The 25,520-nt window shown below is 46.3% G+C and overlaps 17 non-coding genes across 17 annotated transcripts; all 17 read right to left on the bottom strand.

The window, feature by feature from the left end:
• Positions 1 to 37: 37 nt before the first annotated feature.
• Positions 38 to 228, bottom strand: LOC142289261 (U2 spliceosomal RNA). The gene has a single exon (XR_012749763.1). It is a non-coding gene; the product is annotated as a U2 spliceosomal RNA (small nuclear RNA).
• A 1,387-nt stretch (positions 229 to 1,615) lies between these two features.
• Positions 1,616 to 1,806, bottom strand: LOC142289260 (U2 spliceosomal RNA). The gene has a single exon (XR_012749762.1). It is a non-coding gene; the product is annotated as a U2 spliceosomal RNA (small nuclear RNA).
• A 1,387-nt stretch (positions 1,807 to 3,193) lies between these two features.
• On the bottom strand, positions 3,194 to 3,384 carry LOC142289259 (U2 spliceosomal RNA). The gene has a single exon (XR_012749761.1). It is a non-coding gene; the product is annotated as a U2 spliceosomal RNA (small nuclear RNA).
• Positions 3,385 to 4,771: 1,387 nt separating this feature from the next.
• LOC142289258 (U2 spliceosomal RNA) lies at positions 4,772 to 4,962 on the bottom strand. The gene has a single exon (XR_012749760.1). It is a non-coding gene; the product is annotated as a U2 spliceosomal RNA (small nuclear RNA).
• Positions 4,963 to 6,349: 1,387 nt separating this feature from the next.
• On the bottom strand, positions 6,350 to 6,540 carry LOC142289257 (U2 spliceosomal RNA). Its single transcript, XR_012749759.1, has one exon. It is a non-coding gene; the product is annotated as a U2 spliceosomal RNA (small nuclear RNA).
• A 1,387-nt stretch (positions 6,541 to 7,927) lies between these two features.
• On the bottom strand, positions 7,928 to 8,118 carry LOC142289256 (U2 spliceosomal RNA). The gene has a single exon (XR_012749758.1). It is a non-coding gene; the product is annotated as a U2 spliceosomal RNA (small nuclear RNA).
• A 1,387-nt stretch (positions 8,119 to 9,505) lies between these two features.
• Positions 9,506 to 9,696, bottom strand: LOC142289254 (U2 spliceosomal RNA). Its single transcript, XR_012749757.1, has one exon. It is a non-coding gene; the product is annotated as a U2 spliceosomal RNA (small nuclear RNA).
• Positions 9,697 to 11,083: 1,387 nt separating this feature from the next.
• Positions 11,084 to 11,274, bottom strand: LOC142289279 (U2 spliceosomal RNA). The gene has a single exon (XR_012749780.1). It is a non-coding gene; the product is annotated as a U2 spliceosomal RNA (small nuclear RNA).
• Positions 11,275 to 12,661: 1,387 nt separating this feature from the next.
• LOC142289253 (U2 spliceosomal RNA) lies at positions 12,662 to 12,852 on the bottom strand. Its single transcript, XR_012749756.1, has one exon. It is a non-coding gene; the product is annotated as a U2 spliceosomal RNA (small nuclear RNA).
• A 1,387-nt stretch (positions 12,853 to 14,239) lies between these two features.
• On the bottom strand, positions 14,240 to 14,430 carry LOC142289252 (U2 spliceosomal RNA). The gene has a single exon (XR_012749755.1). It is a non-coding gene; the product is annotated as a U2 spliceosomal RNA (small nuclear RNA).
• Positions 14,431 to 15,817: 1,387 nt separating this feature from the next.
• On the bottom strand, positions 15,818 to 16,008 carry LOC142289251 (U2 spliceosomal RNA). The gene has a single exon (XR_012749754.1). It is a non-coding gene; the product is annotated as a U2 spliceosomal RNA (small nuclear RNA).
• A 1,387-nt stretch (positions 16,009 to 17,395) lies between these two features.
• Positions 17,396 to 17,586, bottom strand: LOC142289285 (U2 spliceosomal RNA). Its single transcript, XR_012749784.1, has one exon. It is a non-coding gene; the product is annotated as a U2 spliceosomal RNA (small nuclear RNA).
• Positions 17,587 to 18,973: 1,387 nt separating this feature from the next.
• LOC142289284 (U2 spliceosomal RNA) lies at positions 18,974 to 19,164 on the bottom strand. The gene has a single exon (XR_012749783.1). It is a non-coding gene; the product is annotated as a U2 spliceosomal RNA (small nuclear RNA).
• Positions 19,165 to 20,551: 1,387 nt separating this feature from the next.
• On the bottom strand, positions 20,552 to 20,742 carry LOC142289274 (U2 spliceosomal RNA). The gene has a single exon (XR_012749775.1). It is a non-coding gene; the product is annotated as a U2 spliceosomal RNA (small nuclear RNA).
• Positions 20,743 to 22,129: 1,387 nt separating this feature from the next.
• LOC142289262 (U2 spliceosomal RNA) lies at positions 22,130 to 22,320 on the bottom strand. The gene has a single exon (XR_012749764.1). It is a non-coding gene; the product is annotated as a U2 spliceosomal RNA (small nuclear RNA).
• Positions 22,321 to 23,706: 1,386 nt separating this feature from the next.
• Positions 23,707 to 23,897, bottom strand: LOC142289250 (U2 spliceosomal RNA). Its single transcript, XR_012749753.1, has one exon. It is a non-coding gene; the product is annotated as a U2 spliceosomal RNA (small nuclear RNA).
• A 1,387-nt stretch (positions 23,898 to 25,284) lies between these two features.
• LOC142289281 (U2 spliceosomal RNA) lies at positions 25,285 to 25,477 on the bottom strand. The gene has a single exon (XR_012749781.1). It is a non-coding gene; the product is annotated as a U2 spliceosomal RNA (small nuclear RNA).
• Positions 25,478 to 25,520: the final 43 nt, after the last annotated feature.

The raw sequence follows: 25,520 nt of genomic DNA, 5'->3' as shown, positions 1-25,520 counted from the left end.
AGGTGAATTGAGTTCTGCTTTTGGAAACTGGGTTAAGAAGGGGTGCACCGTTCCTGGAGGTACTGCAATACCAGGTCAATGCGTGGAGTGGACAGAGCAAGCTCTTTTTCCATCTCCCTGTTCTAAAAATCCATTTAATATATGGTCCCCAGATAGGGGACGTATCAGATATTAAACTGATAAGAACAGATACTACACTTGATCTTAGCCAAAAGGCCGAGAAGCGATAACCAGAATTGGTTTGGGCCTCGAGTGGCACCCTGGCCTATGCCGGACACATCTTAGGGAGAGAGAGCGAGAGGGAGACAAACCCACGCCTACACAAGACATTTTGTCACCCAAGCCAACCCTTGAAAAGGCTGCTTTGCAGAGCCAAAACAAGAAGAATGGTGCGTTTTGCAGCCGCCGCCCACTGCAATGAATCTGAATAACTCCTCCTTTAGGGCGCAAGCAACTCCCCTCCCCCTTGCAGTCTTTCCAATTCACGATACAAAAAGACGGACAGGACAGGTTGCCTGACTTTCCGTCACTGCCACCCTTTGCCATCCTTACCCGTAGAAAGCCCTTTCATCATCCCCAAACCCTAATCTTTTCCCTTTCCTTCCCAGCCCCCAAACCCTGCCCTCTGTACCTTTCTCACCACCCGCTTCCCTTCTCCTGTCATCCCCCTACCACCCGGGAAAAAAAGAGATTGCCCCCTCCTTCCACTAGCCCACCCTCCCACCCAAAGAACAACTTCTTCTGCGCAGCTTGTTTTCTAGGCAGCAGCGCTATTGTGATGTCATCGGGGGGCATTGTGACAAGCCGCCAGTGTTCCGTCTCTTCATGTTGTGCACAGTTCAAACGGAAAATACATCAACAGGCAGACTACAGAAAAGCTTACTATCAAAGGTTAGAGGGGGGCTTTCTCAGAGGGCTTTTTACAGTTTTTCTATTCCCAATTAGCCGTTTAAGTGTACTTATTGAAAGTAGTAATTCTTTCATAGGCCGCCCTTTCTTAGTATTTGACGTTCCTTATATTGCGGTATGAGGCTTCGCAGTAGGTTGCAAACATTCATCACCCATGACTGTCCCCAATTGAGCTCAGAAGCTCAATGTCAATCATGACCTCTCTTTTAGAATGTCCAAGAGCAAGCAAACTATTCCTCCAGGAGAGGGCGCCAACAGACTACTAAAGAGATCATCATTACTCAAAGAAAACCCCAAAAACCAATGCATGATAGGAATAAACAGGTAACTTTCTTTGGAGTGGAAGCGGAGAGATCGCACCAGATGCCAATTCTAGATGTTATCACACCTGTGGTCACTGCAGCAGCAGGTGAATCCACTTTGTCCAAAAGGGATCTATTCCATTCAATTGCAAATGATCTAGATAAGACAGAGAACTGCAGCACGGGGACATAGCCGAGTTGGTCAGGTTGAGTGGTGATGAGTTTGCTATTTGGATGAATAAAGAAAGTCAAAAGTGTGAAAGATAAAAAACAAAAGGAGGAAGTGTGAAAAGTGAATGGGCCAAATTGAGGTGCATATGAAGACGTATGCTTTCTTCCAATTCATTAAATCGGGCTAATATGAATCAGGTGAATTGAGTTCTGCTTTTGGAAACTGGGTTAAGAAGGGGTGCACCGTTCCTGGAGGTACTGCAATACCAGGTCAATGCGTGGAGTGGACAGAGCAAGCTCTTTTTCCATCTCCCTGTTCTAAAAATCCATTTAATATATGGTCCCCAGATAGGGGACGTATCAGATATTAAACTGATAAGAACAGATACTACACTTGATCTTAGCCAAAAGGCCGAGAAGCGATAACCAGAATTGGTTTGGGCCTCGAGTGGCACCCTGGCCTATGCCGGACACATCTTAGGGAGAGAGAGCGAGAGGGAGACAAACCCACGCCTACACAAGACATTTTGTCACCCAAGCCAACCCTTGAAAAGGCTGCTTTGCAGAGCCAAAACAAGAAGAATGGTGCGTTTTGCAGCCGCCGCCCACTGCAATGAATCTGAATAACTCCTCCTTTAGGGCGCAAGCAACTCCCCTCCCCCTTGCAGTCTTTCCAATTCACGATACAAAAAGACGGACAGGACAGGTTGCCTGACTTTCCGTCACTGCCACCCTTTGCCATCCTTACCCGTAGAAAGCCCTTTCATCATCCCCAAACCCTAATCTTTTCCCTTTCCTTCCCAGCCCCCAAACCCTGCCCTCTGTACCTTTCTCACCACCCGCTTCCCTTCTCCTGTCATCCCCCTACCACCCGGGAAAAAAAGAGATTGCCCCCTCCTTCCACTAGCCCACCCTCCCACCCAAAGAACAACTTCTTCTGCGCAGCTTGTTTTCTAGGCAGCAGCGCTATTGTGATGTCATCGGGGGGCATTGTGACAAGCCGCCAGTGTTCCGTCTCTTCATGTTGTGCACAGTTCAAACGGAAAATACATCAACAGGCAGACTACAGAAAAGCTTACTATCAAAGGTTAGAGGGGGGCTTTCTCAGAGGGCTTTTTACAGTTTTTCTATTCCCAATTAGCCGTTTAAGTGTACTTATTGAAAGTAGTAATTCTTTCATAGGCCGCCCTTTCTTAGTATTTGACGTTCCTTATATTGCGGTATGAGGCTTCGCAGTAGGTTGCAAACATTCATCACCCATGACTGTCCCCAATTGAGCTCAGAAGCTCAATGTCTATCATGACCTCTCTTTTAGAATGTCCAAGAGCAAGCAAACTATTCCTCCAGGAGAGGGCGCCAACAGACTACTAAAGAGATCATCATTACTCAAAGAAAACCCCAAAAACCAATGCATGATAGGAATAAACAGGTAACTTTCTTTGGAGTGGAAGCGGAGAGATCGCACCAGATGCCAATTCTAGATGTTATCACACCTGTGGTCACTGCAGCAGCAGGTGAATCCACTTTGTCCAAAAGGGATCTATTCCATTCAATTGCAAATGATCTAGATAAGACAGAGAACTGCAGCACGGGGACATAGCCGAGTTGGTCAGGTTGAGTGGTGATGAGTTTGCTATTTGGATGAATAAAGAAAGTCAAAAGTGTGAAAGATAAAAAACAAAAGGAGGAAGTGTGAAAAGTGAATGGGCCAAATTGAGGTGCATATGAAGACGTATGCTTTCTTCCAATTCATTAAATCGGGCTAATATGAATCAGGTGAATTGAGTTCTGCTTTTGGAAACTGGGTTAAGAAGGGGTGCACCGTTCCTGGAGGTACTGCAATACCAGGTCAATGCGTGGAGTGGACAGAGCAAGCTCTTTTTCCATCTCCCTGTTCTAAAAATCCATTTAATATATGGTCCCCAGATAGGGGACGTATCAGATATTAAACTGATAAGAACAGATACTACACTTGATCTTAGCCAAAAGGCCGAGAAGCGATAACCAGAATTGGTTTGGGCCTCGAGTGGCACCCTGGCCTATGCCGGACACATCTTAGGGAGAGAGAGCGAGAGGGAGACAAACCCACGCCTACACAAGACATTTTGTCACCCAAGCCAACCCTTGAAAAGGCTGCTTTGCAGAGCCAAAACAAGAAGAATGGTGCGTTTTGCAGCCGCCGCCCACTGCAATGAATCTGAATAACTCCTCCTTTAGGGCGCAAGCAACTCCCCTCCCCCTTGCAGTCTTTCCAATTCACGATACAAAAAGACGGACAGGACAGGTTGCCTGACTTTCCGTCACTGCCACCCTTTGCCATCCTTACCCGTAGAAAGCCCTTTCATCATCCCCAAACCCTAATCTTTTCCCTTTCCTTCCCAGCCCCCAAACCCTGCCCTCTGTACCTTTCTCACCACCCGCTTCCCTTCTCCTGTCATCCCCCTACCACCCGGGAAAAAAAGAGATTGCCCCCTCCTTCCACTAGCCCACCCTCCCACCCAAAGAACAACTTCTTCTGCGCAGCTTGTTTTCTAGGCAGCAGCGCTATTGTGATGTCATCGGGGGGCATTGTGACAAGCCGCCAGTGTTCCGTCTCTTCATGTTGTGCACAGTTCAAACGGAAAATACATCAACAGGCAGACTACAGAAAAGCTTACTATCAAAGGTTAGAGGGGGGCTTTCTCAGAGGGCTTTTTACAGTTTTTCTATTCCCAATTAGCCGTTTAAGTGTACTTATTGAAAGTAGTAATTCTTTCATAGGCCGCCCTTTCTTAGTATTTGACGTTCCTTATATTGCGGTATGAGGCTTCGCAGTAGGTTGCAAACATTCATCACCCATGACTGTCCCCAATTGAGCTCAGAAGCTCAATGTCTATCATGACCTCTCTTTTAGAATGTCCAAGAGCAAGCAAACTATTCCTCCAGGAGAGGGCGCCAACAGACTACTAAAGAGATCATCATTACTCAAAGAAAACCCCAAAAACCAATGCATGATAGGAATAAACAGGTAACTTTCTTTGGAGTGGAAGCGGAGAGATCGCACCAGATGCCAATTCTAGATGTTATCACACCTGTGGTCACTGCAGCAGCAGGTGAATCCACTTTGTCCAAAAGGGATCTATTCCATTCAATTGCAAATGATCTAGATAAGACAGAGAACTGCAGCACGGGGACATAGCCGAGTTGGTCAGGTTGAGTGGTGATGAGTTTGCTATTTGGATGAATAAAGAAAGTCAAAAGTGTGAAAGATAAAAAACAAAAGGAGGAAGTGTGAAAAGTGAATGGGCCAAATTGAGGTGCATATGAAGACGTATGCTTTCTTCCAATTCATTAAATCGGGCTAATATGAATCAGGTGAATTGAGTTCTGCTTTTGGAAACTGGGTTAAGAAGGGGTGCACCGTTCCTGGAGGTACTGCAATACCAGGTCAATGCGTGGAGTGGACAGAGCAAGCTCTTTTTCCATCTCCCTGTTCTAAAAATCCATTTAATATATGGTCCCCAGATAGGGGACGTATCAGATATTAAACTGATAAGAACAGATACTACACTTGATCTTAGCCAAAAGGCCGAGAAGCGATAACCAGAATTGGTTTGGGCCTCGAGTGGCACCCTGGCCTATGCCGGACACATCTTAGGGAGAGAGAGCGAGAGGGAGACAAACCCACGCCTACACAAGACATTTTGTCACCCAAGCCAACCCTTGAAAAGGCTGCTTTGCAGAGCCAAAACAAGAAGAATGGTGCGTTTTGCAGCCGCCGCCCACTGCAATGAATCTGAATAACTCCTCCTTTAGGGCGCAAGCAACTCCCCTCCCCCTTGCAGTCTTTCCAATTCACGATACAAAAAGACGGACAGGACAGGTTGCCTGACTTTCCGTCACTGCCACCCTTTGCCATCCTTACCCGTAGAAAGCCCTTTCATCATCCCCAAACCCTAATCTTTTCCCTTTCCTTCCCAGCCCCCAAACCCTGCCCTCTGTACCTTTCTCACCACCCGCTTCCCTTCTCCTGTCATCCCCCTACCACCCGGAAAAAAAGAGATTGCCCCCTCCTTCCACTAGCCCACCCTCCCACCCAAAGAACAACTTCTTCTGCGCAGCTTGTTTTCTAGGCAGCAGCGCTATTGTGATGTCATCGGGGGGCATTGTGACAAGCCGCCAGTGTTCCGTCTCTTCATGTTGTGCACAGTTCAAACGGAAAATACATCAACAGGCAGACTACAGAAAAGCTTACTATCAAAGGTTAGAGGGGGGCTTTCTCAGAGGGCTTTTTACAGTTTTTCTATTCCCAATTAGCCGTTTAAGTGTACTTATTGAAAGTAGTAATTCTTTCATAGGCCGCCCTTTCTTAGTATTTGACGTTCCTTATATTGCGGTATGAGGCTTCGCAGTAGGTTGCAAACATTCATCACCCATGACTGTCCCCAATTGAGCTCAGAGAGCTCAATGTCTATCATGACCTCTCTTTTAGAATGTCCAAGAGCAAGCAAACTATTCCTCCAGGAGAGGGCGCCAACAGACTACTAAAGAGATCATCATTACTCAAAGAAAACCCCAAAAACCAATGCATGATAGGAATAAACAGGTAACTTTCTTTGGAGTGGAAGCGGAGAGATCGCACCAGATGCCAATTCTAGATGTTATCACACCTGTGGTCACTGCAGCAGCAGGTGAATCCACTTTGTCCAAAAGGGATCTATTCCATTCAATTGCAAATGATCTAGATAAGACAGAGAACTGCAGCACGGGGACATAGCCGAGTTGGTCAGGTTGAGTGGTGATGAGTTTGCTATTTGGATGAATAAAGAAAGTCAAAAGTGTGAAAGATAAAAAACAAAAGGAGGAAGTGTGAAAAGTGAATGGGCCAAATTGAGGTGCATATGAAGACGTATGCTTTCTTCCAATTCATTAAATCGGGCTAATATGAATCAGGTGAATTGAGTTCTGCTTTTGGAAACTGGGTTAAGAAGGGGTGCACCGTTCCTGGAGGTACTGCAATACCAGGTCAATGCGTGGAGTGGACAGAGCAAGCTCTTTTTCCATCTCCCTGTTCTAAAAATCCATTTAATATATGGTCCCCAGATAGGGGACGTATCAGATATTAAACTGATAAGAACAGATACTACACTTGATCTTAGCCAAAAGGCCGAGAAGCGATAACCAGAATTGGTTTGGGCCTCGAGTGGCACCCTGGCCTATGCCGGACACATCTTAGGGAGAGAGAGCGAGAGGGAGACAAACCCACGCCTACACAAGACATTTTGTCACCCAAGCCAACCCTTGAAAAGGCTGCTTTGCAGAGCCAAAACAAGAAGAATGGTGCGTTTTGCAGCCGCCGCCCACTGCAATGAATCTGAATAACTCCTCCTTTAGGGCGCAAGCAACTCCCCTCCCCCTTGCAGTCTTTCCAATTCACGATACAAAAAGACGGACAGGACAGGTTGCCTGACTTTCCGTCACTGCCACCCTTTGCCATCCTTACCCGTAGAAAGCCCTTTCATCATCCCCAAACCCTAATCTTTTCCCTTTCCTTCCCAGCCCCCAAACCCTGCCCTCTGTACCTTTCTCACCACCCGCTTCCCTTCTCCTGTCATCCCCCTACCACCCGGGAAAAAAAGAGATTGCCCCCTCCTTCCACTAGCCCACCCTCCCACCCAAAGAACAACTTCTTCTGCGCAGCTTGTTTTCTAGGCAGCAGCGCTATTGTGATGTCATCGGGGGGCATTGTGACAAGCCGCCAGTGTTCCGTCTCTTCATGTTGTGCACAGTTCAAACGGAAAATACATCAACAGGCAGACTACAGAAAAGCTTACTATCAAAGGTTAGAGGGGGGCTTTCTCAGAGGGCTTTTTACAGTTTTTCTATTCCCAATTAGCCGTTTAAGTGTACTTATTGAAAGTAGTAATTCTTTCATAGGCCGCCCTTTCTTAGTATTTGACGTTCCTTATATTGCGGTATGAGGCTTCGCAGTAGGTTGCAAACATTCATCACCCATGACTGTCCCCAATTGAGCTCAGAAGCTCAATGTCTATCATGACCTCTCTTTTAGAATGTCCAAGAGCAAGCAAACTATTCCTCCAGGAGAGGGCGCCAACAGACTACTAAAGAGATCATCATTACTCAAAGAAAACCCCAAAAACCAATGCATGATAGGAATAAACAGGTAACTTTCTTTGGAGTGGAAGCGGAGAGATCGCACCAGATGCCAATTCTAGATGTTATCACACCTGTGGTCACTGCAGCAGCAGGTGAATCCACTTTGTCCAAAAGGGATCTATTCCATTCAATTGCAAATGATCTAGATAAGACAGAGAACTGCAGCACGGGGACATAGCCGAGTTGGTCAGGTTGAGTGGTGATGAGTTTGCTATTTGGATGAATAAAGAAAGTCAAAAGTGTGAAAGATAAAAAACAAAAGGAGGAAGTGTGAAAAGTGAATGGGCCAAATTGAGGTGCATATGAAGACGTATGCTTTCTTCCAATTCATTAAATCGGGCTAATATGAATCAGGTGAATTGAGTTCTGCTTTTGGAAACTGGGTTAAGAAGGGGTGCACCGTTCCTGGAGGTACTGCAATACCAGGTCAATGCGTGGAGTGGACAGAGCAAGCTCTTTTTCCATCTCCCTGTTCTAAAAATCCATTTAATATATGGTCCCCAGATAGGGGACGTATCAGATATTAAACTGATAAGAACAGATACTACACTTGATCTTAGCCAAAAGGCCGAGAAGCGATAACCAGAATTGGTTTGGGCCTCGAGTGGCACCCTGGCCTATGCCGGACACATCTTAGGGAGAGAGAGCGAGAGGGAGACAAACCCACGCCTACACAAGACATTTTGTCACCCAAGCCAACCCTTGAAAAGGCTGCTTTGCAGAGCCAAAACAAGAAGAATGGTGCGTTTTGCAGCCGCCGCCCACTGCAATGAATCTGAATAACTCCTCCTTTAGGGCGCAAGCAACTCCCCTCCCCCTTGCAGTCTTTCCAATTCACGATACAAAAAGACGGACAGGACAGGTTGCCTGACTTTCCGTCACTGCCACCCTTTGCCATCCTTACCCGTAGAAAGCCCTTTCATCATCCCCAAACCCTAATCTTTTCCCTTTCCTTCCCAGCCCCCAAACCCTGCCCTCTGTACCTTTCTCACCACCCGCTTCCCTTCTCCTGTCATCCCCCTACCACCCGGGAAAAAAAGAGATTGCCCCCTCCTTCCACTAGCCCACCCTCCCACCCAAAGAACAACTTCTTCTGCGCAGCTTGTTTTCTAGGCAGCAGCGCTATTGTGATGTCATCGGGGGGCATTGTGACAAGCCGCCAGTGTTCCGTCTCTTCATGTTGTGCACAGTTCAAACGGAAAATACATCAACAGGCAGACTACAGAAAAGCTTACTATCAAAGGTTAGAGGGGGGCTTTCTCAGAGGGCTTTTTACAGTTTTTCTATTCCCAATTAGCCGTTTAAGTGTACTTATTGAAAGTAGTAATTCTTTCATAGGCCGCCCTTTCTTAGTATTTGACGTTCCTTATATTGCGGTATGAGGCTTCGCAGTAGGTTGCAAACATTCATCACCCATGACTGTCCCCAATTGAGCTCAGAAGCTCAATGTCTATCATGACCTCTCTTTTAGAATGTCCAAGAGCAAGCAAACTATTCCTCCAGGAGAGGGCGCCAACAGACTACTAAAGAGATCATCATTACTCAAAGAAAACCCCAAAAACCAATGCATGATAGGAATAAACAGGTAACTTTCTTTGGAGTGGAAGCGGAGAGATCGCACCAGATGCCAATTCTAGATGTTATCACACCTGTGGTCACTGCAGCAGCAGGTGAATCCACTTTGTCCAAAAGGGATCTATTCCATTCAATTGCAAATGATCTAGATAAGACAGAGAACTGCAGCACGGGGACATAGCCGAGTTGGTCAGGTTGAGTGGTGATGAGTTTGCTATTTGGATGAATAAAGAAAGTCAAAAGTGTGAAAGATAAAAAACAAAAGGAGGAAGTGTGAAAAGTGAATGGGCCAAATTGAGGTGCATATGAAGACGTATGCTTTCTTCCAATTCATTAAATCGGGCTAATATGAATCAGGTGAATTGAGTTCTGCTTTTGGAAACTGGGTTAAGAAGGGGTGCACCGTTCCTGGAGGTACTGCAATACCAGGTCAATGCGTGGAGTGGACAGAGCAAGCTCTTTTTCCATCTCCCTGTTCTAAAAATCCATTTAATATATGGTCCCCAGATAGGGGACGTATCAGATATTAAACTGATAAGAACAGATACTACACTTGATCTTAGCCAAAAGGCCGAGAAGCGATAACCAGAATTGGTTTGGGCCTCGAGTGGCACCCTGGCCTATGCCGGACACATCTTAGGGAGAGAGAGCGAGAGGGAGACAAACCCACGCCTACACAAGACATTTTGTCACCCAAGCCAACCCTTGAAAAGGCTGCTTTGCAGAGCCAAAACAAGAAGAATGGTGCGTTTTGCAGCCGCCGCCCACTGCAATGAATCTGAATAACTCCTCCTTTAGGGCGCAAGCAACTCCCCTCCCCCTTGCAGTCTTTCCAATTCACGATACAAAAAGACGGACAGGACAGGTTGCCTGACTTTCCGTCACTGCCACCCTTTGCCATCCTTACCCGTAGAAAGCCCTTTCATCATCCCCAAACCCTAATCTTTTCCCTTTCCTTCCCAGCCCCCAAACCCTGCCCTCTGTACCTTTCTCACCACCCGCTTCCCTTCTCCTGTCATCCCCCTACCACCCGGGAAAAAAAGAGATTGCCCCCTCCTTCCACTAGCCCACCCTCCCACCCAAAGAACAACTTCTTCTGCGCAGCTTGTTTTCTAGGCAGCAGCGCTATTGTGATGTCATCGGGGGGCATTGTGACAAGCCGCCAGTGTTCCGTCTCTTCATGTTGTGCACAGTTCAAACGGAAAATACATCAACAGGCAGACTACAGAAAAGCTTACTATCAAAGGTTAGAGGGGGGCTTTCTCAGAGGGCTTTTTACAGTTTTTCTATTCCCAATTAGCCGTTTAAGTGTACTTATTGAAAGTAGTAATTCTTTCATAGGCCGCCCTTTCTTAGTATTTGACGTTCCTTATATTGCGGTATGAGGCTTCGCAGTAGGTTGCAAACATTCATCACCCATGACTGTCCCCAATTGAGCTCAGAAGCTCAATGTCTATCATGACCTCTCTTTTAGAATGTCCAAGAGCAAGCAAACTATTCCTCCAGGAGAGGGCGCCAACAGACTACTAAAGAGATCATCATTACTCAAAGAAAACCCCAAAAACCAATGCATGATAGGAATAAACAGGTAACTTTCTTTGGAGTGGAAGCGGAGAGATCGCACCAGATGCCAATTCTAGATGTTATCACACCTGTGGTCACTGCAGCAGCAGGTGAATCCACTTTGTCCAAAAGGGATCTATTCCATTCAATTGCAAATGATCTAGATAAGACAGAGAACTGCAGCACGGGGACATAGCCGAGTTGGTCAGGTTGAGTGGTGATGAGTTTGCTATTTGGATGAATAAAGAAAGTCAAAAGTGTGAAAGATAAAAAACAAAAGGAGGAAGTGTGAAAAGTGAATGGGCCAAATTGAGGTGCATATGAAGACGTATGCTTTCTTCCAATTCATTAAATCGGGCTAATATGAATCAGGTGAATTGAGTTCTGCTTTTGGAAACTGGGTTAAGAAGGGGTGCACCGTTCCTGGAGGTACTGCAATACCAGGTCAATGCGTGGAGTGGACAGAGCAAGCTCTTTTTCCATCTCCCTGTTCTAAAAATCCATTTAATATATGGTCCCCAGATAGGGGACGTATCAGATATTAAACTGATAAGAACAGATACTACACTTGATCTTACCCAAAAGGCCGAGAAGCGATAACCAGAATTGGTTTGGGCCTCGAGTGGCACCCTGGCCTATGCCGGACACATCTTAGGGAGAGAGAGCGAGAGGGAGACAAACCCACGCCTACACAAGACATTTTGTCACCCAAGCCAACCCTTGAAAAGGCTGCTTTGCAGAGCCAAAACAAGAAGAATGGTGCGTTTTGCAGCCGCCGCCCACTGCAATGAATCTGAATAACTCCTCCTTTAGGGCGCAAGCAACTCCCCTCCCCCTTGCAGTCTTTCCAATTCACGATACAAAAAGATGGACAGGACAGGTTGCCTGACTTTCCGTCACTGCCACCCTTTGCCATCCTTACCCGTAGAAAGCCCTTTCATCATCCCCAAACCCTAATCTTTTCCCTTTCCTTCCCAGCCCCCAAACCCTGCCCTCTGTACCTTTCTCACCACCCGCTTCCCTTCTCCTGTCATCCCCCTACCACCCGGGAAAAAAAGAGATTGCCCCCTCCTTCCACTAGCCCACCCTCCCACCCAAAGAACAACTTCTTCTGCGCAGCTTGTTTTCTAGGCAGCAGCGCTATTGTGATGTCATCGGGGGGCATTGTGACAAGCCGCCAGTGTTCCGTCTCTTCATGTTGTGCACAGTTCAAACGGAAAATACATCAACAGGCAGACTACAGAAAAGCTTACTATCAAAGGTTAGAGGGGGGCTTTCTCAGAGGGCTTTTTACAGTTTTTCTATTCCCAATTAGCCGTTTAAGTGTACTTATTGAAAGTAGTAATTCTTTCATAGGCCGCCCTTTCTTAGTATTTGACGTTCCTTATATTGCGGTATGAGGCTTCGCAGTAGGTTGCAAACATTCATCACCCATGACTGTCCCCAATTGAGCTCAGAAGCTCAATGTCTATCATGACCTCTCTTTTAGAATGTCCAAGAGCAAGCAAACTATTCCTCCAGGAGAGGGCGCCAACAGACTACTAAAGAGATCATCATTACTCAAAGAAAACCCCAAAAACCAATGCATGATAGGAATAAACAGGTAACTTTCTTTGGAGTGGAAGCGGAGAGATCGCACCAGATGCCAATTCTAGATGTTATCACACCTGTGGTCACTGCAGCAGCAGGTGAATCCACTTTGTCCAAAAGGGATCTATTCCATTCAATTGCAAATGATCTAGATAAGACAGAGAACTGCAGCACGGGGACATAGCCGAGTTGGTCAGGTTGAGTGGTGATGAGTTTGCTATTTGGATGAATAAAGAAAGTCAAAAGTGTGAAAGATAAAAAACAAAAGGAGGAAGTGTGAAAAGTGAATGGGCCAAATTGAGGTGCATATGAAGACGTATGCTTTCTTCCAATTCATTAAATCGGGCTAATATGAATCAGGTGAATTGAGTTCTGCTTTTGGAAACTGGGTTAAGAAGGGGTGCACCGTTCCTGGAGGTACTGCAATACCAGGTCAATGCGTGGAGTGGACAGAGCAAGCTCTTTTTCCATCTCCCTGTTCTAAAAATCCATTTAATATATGGTCCCCAGATAGGGGACGTATCAGATATTAAACTGATAAGAACAGATACTACACTTGATCTTAGCCAAAAGGCCGAGAAGCGATAACCAGAATTGGTTTGGGCCTCGAGTGGCACCCTGGCCTATGCCGGACACATCTTAGGGAGAGAGAGCGAGAGGGAGACAAACCCACGCCTACACAAGACATTTTGTCACCCAAGCCAACCCTTGAAAAGGCTGCTTTGCAGAGCCAAAACAAGAAGAATGGTGCGTTTTGCAGCCGCCGCCCACTGCAATGAATCTGAATAACTCCTCCTTTAGGGCGCAAGCAACTCCCCTCCCCCTTGCAGTCTTTCCAATTCACGATACAAAAAGACGGACAGGACAGGTTGCCTGACTTTCCGTCACTGCCACCCTTTGCCATCCTTACCCGTAGAAAGCCCTTTCATCATCCCCAAACCCTAATCTTTTCCCTTTCCTTCCCAGCCCCCAAACCCTGCCCTCTGTACCTTTCTCACCACCCGCTTCCCTTCTCCTGTCATCCCCCTACCACCCGGGAAAAAAAGAGATTGCCCCCTCCTTCCACTAGCCCACCCTCCCACCCAAAGAACAACTTCTTCTGCGCAGCTTGTTTTCTAGGCAGCAGCGCTATTGTGATGTCATCGGGGGGCATTGTGACAAGCCGCCAGTGTTCCGTCTCTTCATGTTGTGCACAGTTCAAACGGAAAATACATCAACAGGCAGACTACAGAAAAGCTTACTATCAAAGGTTAGAGGGGGGCTTTCTCAGAGGGCTTTTTACAGTTTTTCTATTCCCAATTAGCCGTTTAAGTGTACTTATTGAAAGTAGTAATTCTTTCATAGGCCGCCCTTTCTTAGTATTTGACGTTCCTTATATTGCGGTATGAGGCTTCGCAGTAGGTTGCAAACATTCATCACCCATGACTGTCCCCAATTGAGCTCAGAAGCTCAATGTCTATCATGACCTCTCTTTTAGAATGTCCAAGAGCAAGCAAACTATTCCTCCAGGAGAGGGCGCCAACAGACTACTAAAGAGATCATCATTACTCAAAGAAAACCCCAAAAACCAATGCATGATAGGAATAAACAGGTAACTTTCTTTGGAGTGGAAGCGGAGAGATCGCACCAGATGCCAATTCTAGATGTTATCACACCTGTGGTCACTGCAGCAGCAGGTGAATCCACTTTGTCCAAAAGGGATCTATTCCATTCAATTGCAAATGATCTAGATAAGACAGAGAACTGCAGCACGGGGACATAGCCGAGTTGGTCAGGTTGAGTGGTGATGAGTTTGCTATTTGGATGAATAAAGAAAGTCAAAAGTGTGAAAGATAAAAAACAAAAGGAGGAAGTGTGAAAAGTGAATGGGCCAAATTGAGGTGCATATGAAGACGTATGCTTTCTTCCAATTCATTAAATCGGGCTAATATGAATCAGGTGAATTGAGTTCTGCTTTTGGAAACTGGGTTAAGAAGGGGTGCACCGTTCCTGGAGGTACTGCAATACCAGGTCAATGCGTGGAGTGGACAGAGCAAGCTCTTTTTCCATCTCCCTGTTCTAAAAATCCATTTAATATATGGTCCCCAGATAGGGGACGTATCAGATATTAAACTGATAAGAACAGATACTACACTTGATCTTAGCCAAAAGGCCGAGAAGCGATAACCAGAATTGGTTTGGGCCTCGAGTGGCACCCTGGCCTATGCCGGACACATCTTAGGGAGAGAGAGCGAGAGGGAGACAAACCCACGCCTACACAAGACATTTTGTCACCCAAGCCAACCCTTGAAAAGGCTGCTTTGCAGAGCCAAAACAAGAAGAATGGTGCGTTTTGCAGCCGCCGCCCACTGCAATGAATCTGAATAACTCCTCCTTTAGGGCGCAAGCAACTCCCCTCCCCCTTGCAGTCTTTCCAATTCACGATACAAAAAGACGGACAGGACAGGTTGCCTGACTTTCCGTCACTGCCACCCTTTGCCATCCTTACCCGTAGAAAGCCCTTTCATCATCCCCAAACCCTAATCTTTTCCCTTTCCTTCCCAGCCCCCAAACCCTGCCCTCTGTACCTTTCTCACCACCCGCTTCCCTTCTCCTGTCATCCCCCTACCACCCGGGAAAAAAAGAGATTGCCCCCTCCTTCCACTAGCCCACCCTCCCACCCAAAGAACAACTTCTTCTGCGCAGCTTGTTTTCTAGGCAGCAGCGCTATTGTGATGTCATCGGGGGGCATTGTGACAAGCCGCCAGTGTTCCGTCTCTTCATGTTGTGCACAGTTCAAACGGAAAATACATCAACAGGCAGACTACAGAAAAGCTTACTATCAAAGGTTAGAGGGGGGCTTTCTCAGAGGGCTTTTTACAGTTTTTCTATTCCCAATTAGCCGTTTAAGTGTACTTATTGAAAGTAGTAATTCTTTCATAGGCCGCCCTTTCTTAGTATTTGACGTTCCTTATATTGCGGTATGAGGCTTCGCAGTAGGTTGCAAACATTCATCACCCATGACTGTCCCCAATTGAGCTCAGAAGCTCAATGTCTATCATGACCTCTCTTTTAGAATGTCCAAGAGCAAGCAAACTATTCCTCCAGGAGAGGGCGCCAACAGACTACTAAAGAGATCATCATTACTCAAAGAAAACCCCAAAAACCAATGCATGATAGGAATAAACAGGTAACTTTCTTTGGAGTGGAAGCGGAGAGATCGCACCAGATGCCAATTCTAGATGTTATCACACCTGTGGTCACTGCAGCAGCAGGTGAATCCACTTTGTCCAAAAGGGATCTATTCCATTCAATTGCAAATGATCTAGATAAGACAGAGAACTGCAGCACGGGGACATAGCCGAGTTGGTCAGGTTGAGTGGTGATGAGTTTGCTATTTGGATGAATAAAGAAAGTCAAAAGTGTGAAAGATAAAAAACAAAAGGAGGAAGTGTGAAAAGTGAATGGGCCAAATTGAGGTGCATATGAAGACGTATGCTTTCTTCCAATTCATTAAATCGGGCTAATATGAATCAGGTGAATTGAGTTCTGCTTTTGGAAACTGGGTTAAGAAGGGGTGCACCGTTCCTGGAGGTACTGCAATACCAGGTCAATGCGTGGAGTGGACAGAGCAAGCTCTTTTTCCATCTCCCTGTTCTAAAAATCCATTTAATATATGGTCCCCAGATAGGGGACGTATCAGATATTAAACTGATAAGAACAGATACTACACTTGATCTTAGCCAAAAGGCCGAGAAGCGATAACCAGAATTGGTTTGGGCCTCGAGTGGCACCCTGGCCTATGCCGGACACATCTTAGGGAGAGAGAGCGAGAGGGAGACAAACCCACGCCTACACAAGACATTTTGTCACCCAAGCCAACCCTTGAAAAGGCTGCTTTGCAGAGCCAAAACAAGAAGAATGGTGCGTTTTGCAGCCGCCGCCCACTGCAATGAATCTGAATAACTCCTCCTTTAGGGCGCAAGCAACTCCCCTCCCCCTTGCAGTCTTTCCAATTCACGATACAAAAAGACGGACAGGACAGGTTGCCTGACTTTCCGTCACTGCCACCCTTTGCCATCCTTACCCGTAGAAAGCCCTTTCATCATCCCCAAACCCTAATCTTTTCCCTTTCCTTCCCAGCCCCCAAACCCTGCCCTCTGTACCTTTCTCACCACCCGCTTCCCTTCTCCTGTCATCCCCCTACCACCCGGGAAAAAAAGAGATTGCCCCCTCCTTCCACTAGCCCACCCTCCCACCCAAAGAACAACTTCTTCTGCGCAGCTTGTTTTCTAGGCAGCAGCGCTATTGTGATGTCATCGGGGGGCATTGTGACAAGCCGCCAGTGTTCCGTCTCTTCATGTTGTGCACAGTTCAAACGGAAAATACATCAACAGGCAGACTACAGAAAAGCTTACTATCAAAGGTTAGAGGGGGGCTTTCTCAGAGGGCTTTTTACAGTTTTTCTATTCCCAATTAGCCGTTTAAGTGTACTTATTGAAAGTAGTAATTCTTTCATAGGCCGCCCTTTCTTAGTATTTGACGTTCCTTATATTGCGGTATGAGGCTTCGCAGTAGGTTGCAAACATTCATCACCCATGACTGTCCCCAATTGAGCTCAGAAGCTCAATGTCTATCATGACCTCTCTTTTAGAATGTCCAAGAGCAAGCAAACTATTCCTCCAGGAGAGGGCGCCAACAGACTACTAAAGAGATCATCATTACTCAAAGAAAACCCCAAAAACCAATGCATGATAGGAATAAACAGGTAACTTTCTTTGGAGTGGAAGCGGAGAGATCGCACCAGATGCCAATTCTAGATGTTATCACACCTGTGGTCACTGCAGCAGCAGGTGAATCCACTTTGTCCAAAAGGGATCTATTCCATTCAATTGCAAATGATCTAGATAAGACAGAGAACTGCAGCACGGGGACATAGCCGAGTTGGTCAGGTTGAGTGGTGATGAGTTTGCTATTTGGATGAATAAAGAAAGTCAAAAGTGTGAAAGATAAAAAACAAAAGGAGGAAGTGTGAAAAGTGAATGGGCCAAATTGAGGTGCATATGAAGACGTATGCTTTCTTCCAATTCATTAAATCGGGCTAATATGAATCAGGTGAATTGAGTTCTGCTTTTGGAAACTGGGTTAAGAAGGGGTGCACCGTTCCTGGAGGTACTGCAATACCAGGTCAATGCGTGGAGTGGACAGAGCAAGCTCTTTTTCCATCTCCCTGTTCTAAAAATCCATTTAATATATGGTCCCCAGATAGGGGACGTATCAGATATTAAACTGATAAGAACAGATACTACACTTGATCTTAGCCAAAAGGCCGAGAAGCGATAACCAGAATTGGTTTGGGCCTCGAGTGGCACCCTGGCCTATGCCGGACACATCTTAGGGAGAGAGAGCGAGAGGGAGACAAACCCACGCCTACACAAGACATTTTGTCACCCAAGCCAACCCTTGAAAAGGCTGCTTTGCAGAGCCAAAACAAGAAGAATGGTGCGTTTTGCAGCCGCCGCCCACTGCAATGAATCTGAATAACTCCTCCTTTAGGGCGCAAGCAACTCCCCTCCCCCTTGCAGTCTTTCCAATTCACGATACAAAAAGACGGACAGGACAGGTTGCCTGACTTTCCGTCACTGCCACCCTTTGCCATCCTTACCCGTAGAAAGCCCTTTCATCATCCCCAAACCCTAATCTTTTCCCTTTCCTTCCCAGCCCCCAAACCCTGCCCTCTGTACCTTTCTCACCACCCGCTTCCCTTCTCCTGTCATCCCCCTACCACCCGGGAAAAAAAGAGATTGCCCCCTCCTTCCACTAGCCCACCCTCCCACCCAAAGAACAACTTCTTCTGCGCAGCTTGTTTTCTAGGCAGCAGCGCTATTGTGATGTCATCGGGGGGCATTGTGACAAGCCGCCAGTGTTCCGTCTCTTCATGTTGTGCACAGTTCAAACGGAAAATACATCAACAGGCAGACTACAGAAAAGCTTACTATCAAAGGTTAGAGGGGGGCTTTCTCAGAGGGCTTTTTACAGTTTTTCTATTCCCAATTAGCCGTTTAAGTGTACTTATTGAAAGTAGTAATTCTTTCATAGGCCGCCCTTTCTTAGTATTTGACGTTCCTTATATTGCGGTATGAGGCTTCGCAGTAGGTTGCAAACATTCATCACCCATGACTGTCCCCAATTGAGCTCAGAAGCTCAATGTCTATCATGACCTCTCTTTTAGAATGTCCAAGAGCAAGCAAACTATTCCTCCAGGAGAGGGCGCCAACAGACTACTAAAGAGATCATCATTACTCAAAGAAAACCCCAAAAACCAATGCATGATAGGAATAAACAGGTAACTTTCTTTGGAGTGGAAGCGGAGAGATCGCACCAGATGCCAATTCTAGATGTTATCACACCTGTGGTCACTGCAGCAGCAGGTGAATCCACTTTGTCCAAAAGGGATCTATTCCATTCAATTGCAAATGATCTAGATAAGACAGAGAACTGCAGCACGGGGACATAGCCGAGTTGGTCAGGTTGAGTGGTGATGAGTTTGCTATTTGGATGAATAAAGAAAGTCAAAAGTGTGAAAGATAAAAAACAAAAGGAGGAAGTGTGAAAAGTGAATGGGCCAAATTGAGGTGCATATGAAGACGTATGCTTTCTTCCAATTCATTAAATCGGGCTAATATGAATCAGGTGAATTGAGTTCTGCTTTTGGAAACTGGGTTAAGAAGGGGTGCACCGTTCCTGGAGGTACTGCAATACCAGGTCAATGCGTGGAGTGGACAGAGCAAGCTCTTTTTCCATCTCCCTGTTCTAAAAATCCATTTAATATATGGTCCCCAGATAGGGGACGTATCAGATATTAAACTGATAAGAACAGATACTACACTTGATCTTAGCCAAAAGGCCGAGAAGCGATAACCAGAATTGGTTTGGGCCTCGAGTGGCACCCTGGCCTATGCCGGACACATCTTAGGGAGAGAGAGCGAGAGGGAGACAAACCCACGCCTACACAAGACATTTTGTCACCCAAGCCAACCCTTGAAAAGGCTGCTTTGCAGAGCCAAAACAAGAAGAATGGTGCGTTTTGCAGCCGCCGCCCACTGCAATGAATCTGAATAACTCCTCCTTTAGGGCGCAAGCAACTCCCCTCCCCCTTGCAGTCTTTCCAATTCACGATACAAAAAGACGGACAGGACAGGTTGCCTGACTTTCCGTCACTGCCACCCTTTGCCATCCTTACCCGTAGAAAGCCCTTTCATCATCCCCAAACCCTAATCTTTTCCCTTTCCTTCCCAGCCCCCAAACCCTGCCCTCTGTACCTTTCTCACCACCCGCTTCCCTTCTCCTGTCATCCCCCTACCACCCGGGAAAAAAAGAGATTGCCCCCTCCTTCCACTAGCCCACCCTCCCACCCAAAGAACAACTTCTTCTGCGCAGCTTGTTTTCTAGGCAGCAGCGCTATTGTGATGTCATCGGGGGGCATTGTGACAAGCCGCCAGTGTTCCGTCTCTTCATGTTGTGCACAGTTCAAACGGAAAATACATCAACAGGCAGACTACAGAAAAGCTTACTATCAAAGGTTAGAGGGGGGCTTTCTCAGAGGGCTTTTTACAGTTTTTCTATTCCCAATTAGCCGTTTAAGTGTACTTATTGAAAGTAGTAATTCTTTCATAGGCCGCCCTTTCTTAGTATTTGACGTTCCTTATATTGCGGTATGAGGCTTCGCAGTAGGTTGCAAACATTCATCACCCATGACTGTCCCCAATTGAGCTCAGAAGCTCAATGTCTATCATGACCTCTCTTTTAGAATGTCCAAGAGCAAGCAAACTATTCCTCCAGGAGAGGGCGCCAACAGACTACTAAAGAGATCATCATTACTCAAAGAAAACCCCAAAAACCAATGCATGATAGGAATAAACAGGTAACTTTCTTTGGAGTGGAAGCGGAGAGATCGCACCAGATGCCAATTCTAGATGTTATCACACCTGTGGTCACTGCAGCAGCAGGTGAATCCACTTTGTCCAAAAGGGATCTATTCCATTCAATTGCAAATGATCTAGATAAGACAGAGAACTGCAGCACGGGGACATAGCCGAGTTGGTCAGGTTGAGTGGTGATGAGTTTGCTATTTGGATGAATAAAGAAAGTCAAAAGTGTGAAAGATAAAAAACAAAAGGAGGAAGTGTGAAAAGTGAATGGGCCAAATTGAGGTGCATATGAAGACGTATGCTTTCTTCCAATTCATTAAATCGGGCTAATATGAATCAGGTGAATTGAGTTCTGCTTTTGGAAACTGGGTTAAGAAGGGGTGCACCGTTCCTGGAGGTACTGCAATACCAGGTCAATGCGTGGAGTGGACAGAGCAAGCTCTTTTTCCATCTCCCTGTTCTAAAAATCCATTTAATATATGGTCCCCAGATAGGGGACGTATCAGATATTAAACTGATAAGAACAGATACTACACTTGATCTTAGCCAAAAGGCCGAGAAGCGATAACCAGAATTGGTTTGGGCCTCGAGTGGCACCCTGGCCTATGCCGGACACATCTTAGGGAGAGAGAGCGAGAGGGAGACAAACCCACGCCTACACAAGACATTTTGTCACCCAAGCCAACCCTTGAAAAGGCTGCTTTGCAGAGCCAAAACAAGAAGAATGGTGCGTTTTGCAGCCGCCGCCCACTGCAATGAATCTGAATAACTCCTCCTTTAGGGCGCAAGCAACTCCCCTCCCCCTTGCAGTCTTTCCAATTCACGATACAAAAAGACGGACAGGACAGGTTGCCTGACTTTCCGTCACTGCCACCCTTTGCCATCCTTACCCGTAGAAAGCCCTTTCATCATCCCCAAACCCTAATCTTTTCCCTTTCCTTCCCAGCCCCCAAACCCTGCCCTCTGTACCTTTCTCACCACCCGCTTCCCTTCTCCTGTCATCCCCCTACCACCCGGGAAAAAAAGAGATTGCCCCCTCCTTCCACTAGCCCACCCTCCCACCCAAAGAACAACTTCTTCTGCGCAGCTTGTTTTCTAGGCAGCAGCGCTATTGTGATGTCATCGGGGGGCATTGTGACAAGCCGCCAGTGTTCCGTCTCTTCATGTTGTGCACAGTTCAAACGGAAAATACATCAACAGGCAGACTACAGAAAAGCTTACTATCAAAGGTTAGAGGGGGGCTTTCTCAGAGGGCTTTTTACAGTTTTTCTATTCCCAATTAGCCGTTTAAGTGTACTTATTGAAAGTAGTAATTCTTTCATAGGCCGCCCTTTCTTAGTATTTGACGTTCCTTATATTGCGGTATGAGGCTTCGCAGTAGGTTGCAAACATTCATCACCCATGACTGTCCCCAATTGAGCTCAGAAGCTCAATGTCTATCATGACCTCTCTTTTAGAATGTCCAAGAGCAAGCAAACTATTCCTCCAGGAGAGGGCGCCAACAGACTACTAAAGAGATCATCATTACTCAAAGAAAACCCCAAAAACCAATGCATGATAGGAATAAACAGGTAACTTTCTTTGGAGTGGAAGCGGAGAGATCGCACCAGATGCCAATTCTAGATGTTATCACACCTGTGGTCACTGCAGCAGCAGGTGAATCCACTTTGTCCAAAAGGGATCTATTCCATTCAATTGCAAATGATCTAGATAAGACAGAGAACTGCAGCACGGGGACATAGCCGAGTTGGTCAGGTTGAGTGGTGATGAGTTTGCTATTTGGATGAATAAAGAAAGTCAAAAGTGTGAAAGATAAAAAACAAAAGGAGGAAGTGTGAAAAGTGAATGGGCCAAATTGAGGTGCATATGAAGACGTATGCTTTCTTCCAATTCATTAAATCGGGCTAATATGAATCAGGTGAATTGAGTTCTGCTTTTGGAAACTGGGTTAAGAAGGGGTGCACCGTTCCTGGAGGTACTGCAATACCAGGTCAATGCGTGGAGTGGACAGAGCAAGCTCTTTTTCCATCTCCCTGTTCTAAAAATCCATTTAATATATGGTCCCCAGATAGGGGACGTATCAGATATTAAACTGATAAGAACAGATACTACACTTGATCTTAGCCAAAAGGCCGAGAAGCGATAACCAGAATTGGTTTGGGCCTCGAGTGGCACCCTGGCCTATGCCGGACACATCTTAGGGAGAGAGAGCGAGAGGGAGACAAACCCACGCCTACACAAGACATTTTGTCACCCAAGCCAACCCTTGAAAAGGCTGCTTTGCAGAGCCAAAACAAGAAGAATGGTGCGTTTTGCAGCCGCCGCCCACTGCAATGAATCTGAATAACTCCTCCTTTAGGGCGCAAGCAACTCCCCTCCCCCTTGCAGTCTTTCCAATTCACGATACAAAAAGACGGACAGGACAGGTTGCCTGACTTTCCGTCACTGCCACCCTTTGCCATCCTTACCCGTAGAAAGCCCTTTCATCATCCCCAAACCCTAATCTTTTCCCTTTCCTTCCCAGCCCCCAAACCCTGCCCTCTGTACCTTTCTCACCACCCGCTTCCCTTCTCCTGTCATCCCCCTACCACCCGGGAAAAAAAGAGATTGCCCCCTCCTTCCACTAGCCCACCCTCCCCCCAAAGAACAACTTCTTCTGCGCAGCTTGTTTTCTAGGCAGCAGCGCTATTGTGATGTCATCGGGGGGCATTGTGACAAGCCGCCAGTGTTCCGTCTCTTCATGTTGTGCACAGTTCAAACGGAAAATACATCAACAGGCAGACTACAGAAAAGCTTACTATCAAAGGTTAGAGGGGGGCTTTCTCAGAGGGCTTTTTACAGTTTTTCTATTCCCAATTAGCCGTTTAAGTGTACTTATTGAAAGTAGTAATTCTTTCATAGGCCGCCCTTTCTTAGTATTTGACGTTCCTTATATTGCGGTATGAGGCTTCGCAGTAGGTTGCAAACATTCATCACCCATGACTGTCCCCAATTGAGCTCAGAAGCTCAATGTCTATCATGACCTCTCTTTTAGAATGTCCAAGAGCAAGCAAACTATTCCTCCAGGAGAGGGCGCCAACAGACTACTAAAGAGATCATCATTACTCAAAGAAAACCCCAAAAACCAATGCATGATAGGAATAAACAGGTAACTTTCTTTGGAGTGGAAGCGGAGAGATCGCACCAGATGCCAATTCTAGATGTTATCACACCTGTGGTCACTGCAGCAGCAGGTGAATCCACTTTGTCCAAAAGGGATCTATTCCATTCAATTGCAAATGATCTAGATAAGACAGAGAACTGCAGCACGGGGACATAGCCGAGTTGGTCAGGTTGAGTGGTGATGAGTTTGCTATTTGGATGAATAAAGAAAGTCAAAAGTGTGAAAGATAAAAAACAAAAGGAGGAAGTGTGAAAAGTGAATGGGCCAAATTGAGGTGCATATGAAGACGTATGCTTTCTTCCAATTCATTAAATCGGGCTAATATGAATCAGGTGAATTGAGTTCTGCTTTTGGAAACTGGGTTAAGAAGGGGTGCACCGTTCCTGGAGGTACTGCAATACCAGGTCAATGCGTGGAGTGGACAGAGCAAGCTCTTTTTCCATCTCCCTGTTCTAAAAATCCATTTAATATATGGTCCCCAGATAGGGGACGTATCAGATATTAAACTGATAAGAACAGATACTACACTTGATCTTAGCCAAAAGGCCGAGAAGCGATAACCAGAATTGGTTTGGGCCTCGAGTGGCACCCTGGCCTATGCCGGACACATCTTAGGGAGAGAGAGCGAGAGGGAGACAAACCCACGCCTACACAAGACATTTTGTCACCCAAGCCAACCCTTGAAAAGGCTGCTTTGCAGAGCCAAAACAAGAAGAATGGTGCGTTTTGCAGCCGCCGCCCACTGCAATGAATCTGAATAACTCCTCCTTTAGGGCGCAAGCAACTCCCCTCCCCCTTGCAGTCTTTCCAATTCACGATACAAAAAGACGGACAGGACAGGTTGCCTGACTTTCCGTCACTGCCACCCTTTGCCATCCTTACCCGTAGAAAGCCCTTTCATCATCCCCAAACCCTAATCTTTTCCCTTTCCTTCCCAGCCCCCAAACCCTGCCCTCTGTACCTTTCTCACCACCCGCTTCCCTTCTCCTGTCATCCCCCTACCACCCGGGAAAAAAAGAGATTGCCCCCTCCTTCCACTAGCCCACCCTCCCACCCAAAGAACAACTTCTTCTGCGCAGCTTGTTTTCTAGGCAGCAGCGCTATTGTGATGTCATCGGGGGGCATTGTGACAAGCCGCCAGTGTTCCGTCTCTTCATGTTGTGCACAGTTCAAACGGAAAATACATCAACAGGCAGACTACAGAAAAGCTTACTATCAAAGGTTAGAGGGGGGCTTTCTCAGAGGGCTTTTTACAGTTTTTCTATTCCCAATTAGCCGTTTAAGTGTACTTATTGAAAGTAGTAATTCTTTCATAGGCCGCCCTTTCTTAGTATTTGACGTTCCTTATATTGCGGTATGAGGCTTCGCAGTAGGTTGCAAACATTCATCACCCATGACTGTCCCCAATTGAGCTCAGAAGCTCAATGTCTATCATGACCTCTCTTTTAGAATGTCCAAGAGCAAGCAAACTATTCCTCCAGGAGAGGGCGCCAACAGACTACTAAAGAGATCATCATTACTCAAAGAAAACCCCAAAAACCAATGCATGATAGGAATAAACAGGTAACTTTCTTTGGAGTGGAAGCGGAGAGATCGCACCAGATGCCAATTCTAGATGTTATCACACCTGTGGTCACTGCAGCAGCAGGTGAATCCACTTTGTCCAAAAGGGATCTATTCCATTCAATTGCAAATGATCTAGATAAGACAGAGAACTGCAGCACGGGGACATAGCCGAGTTGGTCAGGTTGAGTGGTGATGAGTTTGCTATTTGGATGAATAAAGAAAGTCAAAAGTGTGAAAGATAAAAAACAAAAGGAGGAAGTGTGAAAAGTGAATGGGCCAAATTGAGGTGCATATGAAGACGTATGCTTTCTTCCAATTCATTAAATCGGGCTAATATGAATCAGGTGAATTGAGTTCTGCTTTTGGAAACTGGGTTAAGAAGGGGTGCACCGTTCCTGGAGGTACTGCAATACCAGGTCAATGCGTGGAGTGGACAGAGCAAGCTCTTTTTTCCATCTCCCTGTTCTAAAAATCCATTTAATATATGGTCCCCAGATAGGGGACGTATCAGATATTAAACTGATAAGAACAGATTTTTGATTTAATGAAGCTTTCAAAAGCACCACAAAAAAATGCATGACCGAAGTCACACCAAAACAGTGCAAAGGCTAGGAT

This window comes from Anomaloglossus baeobatrachus, unplaced genomic scaffold (assembly GCF_048569485.1).
Source record: "Anomaloglossus baeobatrachus isolate aAnoBae1 unplaced genomic scaffold, aAnoBae1.hap1 Scaffold_915, whole genome shotgun sequence".
In the NCBI taxonomy this organism is placed as follows: domain Eukaryota; kingdom Metazoa; phylum Chordata; class Amphibia; order Anura; family Aromobatidae; genus Anomaloglossus; species Anomaloglossus baeobatrachus.
This window is presented reverse-complemented; position numbering and strand designations above follow the sequence as displayed.